This window comes from Peromyscus eremicus, chromosome 1 (assembly GCF_949786415.1).
Source record: "Peromyscus eremicus chromosome 1, PerEre_H2_v1, whole genome shotgun sequence".
Lineage (NCBI taxonomy): Eukaryota > Metazoa > Chordata > Mammalia > Rodentia > Cricetidae > Peromyscus > Peromyscus eremicus.
The window spans coordinates 25202039-25203568 of NC_081416.1; positions in this window are offsets into that span (position 1 = coordinate 25202039).

Consider the following 1530-nt stretch of genomic DNA (forward strand, 5'->3'; position numbering starts at 1 on the left):
GGGAGCTTGCTCCCTTCAAGCCCTATCCCTGAAGTCTTCCGTCCTCTGGGAGGCTGATGGATATCTTCGGCCTCTGAGGCTGGTTTGCAAGAGGTGCTGGATCCAAAGAACAGCAGTCGGGAACTAGCCACAAAGGGTCACGTGTCCAGTCAGAAACCGTGCCCTCCAACTCTTTAGCTCTTCTTCACAGTTTAGTCATGAACCTCACAAAACCGTCTTTGCTGTTCCGCTAAACTTCGTACTTGCCAACACCGCTTGCACTTCGGCCCTAGCATCTAATATCTTTTTCCTATTTTCAGTAGACTTTTTCTTTGTACAAACATTTTCGCTGATCCAACACCTCCTGCAGCTCTGGTCAACTCTGGGTCCTCCCATACTCCCCCGGAGCTGGAGCTGAGGTCCGAGAAGCCGGGGACAGCCACGAAGCCGGCATCCTCGGGGTCCTCGCGCCCCAACAACCACCACGGTTAAGGATTCTGATTCGTTACCAAACCGCCACGCAGAAAGGAATTGCAGTTTGAACTCCTACCAGAAATCACAAAAAGGTAAAGGTAGCCTGAAAGCCATACTCAGATTACCTGCTACCATCCAGGATGCCAAGCTGACAAGAGTCTGAGGGGCCTGGCTCCTCCCACCTAGAACGCATGGATTCCCTTCTTTTCAGGCCGGACTCCCGGCCTGCAGGGGTGACTGAAGTCCAGAGCTTTGCTGAGTCGCCACGGAGAGTAAATCTCCAATGGTCTGCCAGTGCATTGTGAATCACACTTGCAGTAAGTCCTTCCCCTGAATCGTTCACTCCAAGATTTGTGTGTCCATGCGTGTGCCTGTCTGTGCACATGTGTGTGGAGGCCAGGAGTCATCCTCGGGTGTGGTTTCTCGGGAGCTGTCTAGTTCTTGAGACAGTCTTCCATAAGGACCTGGAACTCACCAATAAAGATAGGCAGGCAGGCCACCAAACCCTGGGAACTGTCCTGCCTCTACCTCCCAGCACTGGGGTTACAAGTGTGTGCCACCAAGCCTGACTTTTTACGTGCATTCTGGGGGTCACTTGAGTCCTCAATTTGCTGACTGAACTCTCTCCCCATCCTGCTGTTCAGAGCTTTTAAGAACTCAGCAGAGGAACAAGATGCTCTTACATCTTGCTGACTTAGAGTCTCTCTCTCTCTCTCTCTCTCTCTCTCTCTCTCTCTCTCTTTCTCTCCTCTTTCTCTCCTCTTTCTCTCCTCTTTCTCTCTCTCAAGTTCATAAACAATTGTGTGTCTATGAGTGAGTGTGTATAATGTATATATAAGTATGTGTATGAGTGAATGTGTGTGTATGAGTGAGTGTCTGTGTATGAATGTGTGTGGGAGTGTGTTTGTGAGTGTATGTGCTTCAGTGCCCTTGGAGGCTAGAAGGGGATGGTAAGATTCCCTGGCGCTGTAGTTACAGGCAGTTATGGGCTTCTCAACGTGGCTGCTAGGAATCAGACTGTGGTCTAGAAAAGCAACACGCTTTCCTAAGCCTGAGTCATGCCACTGCCCTTCTCGG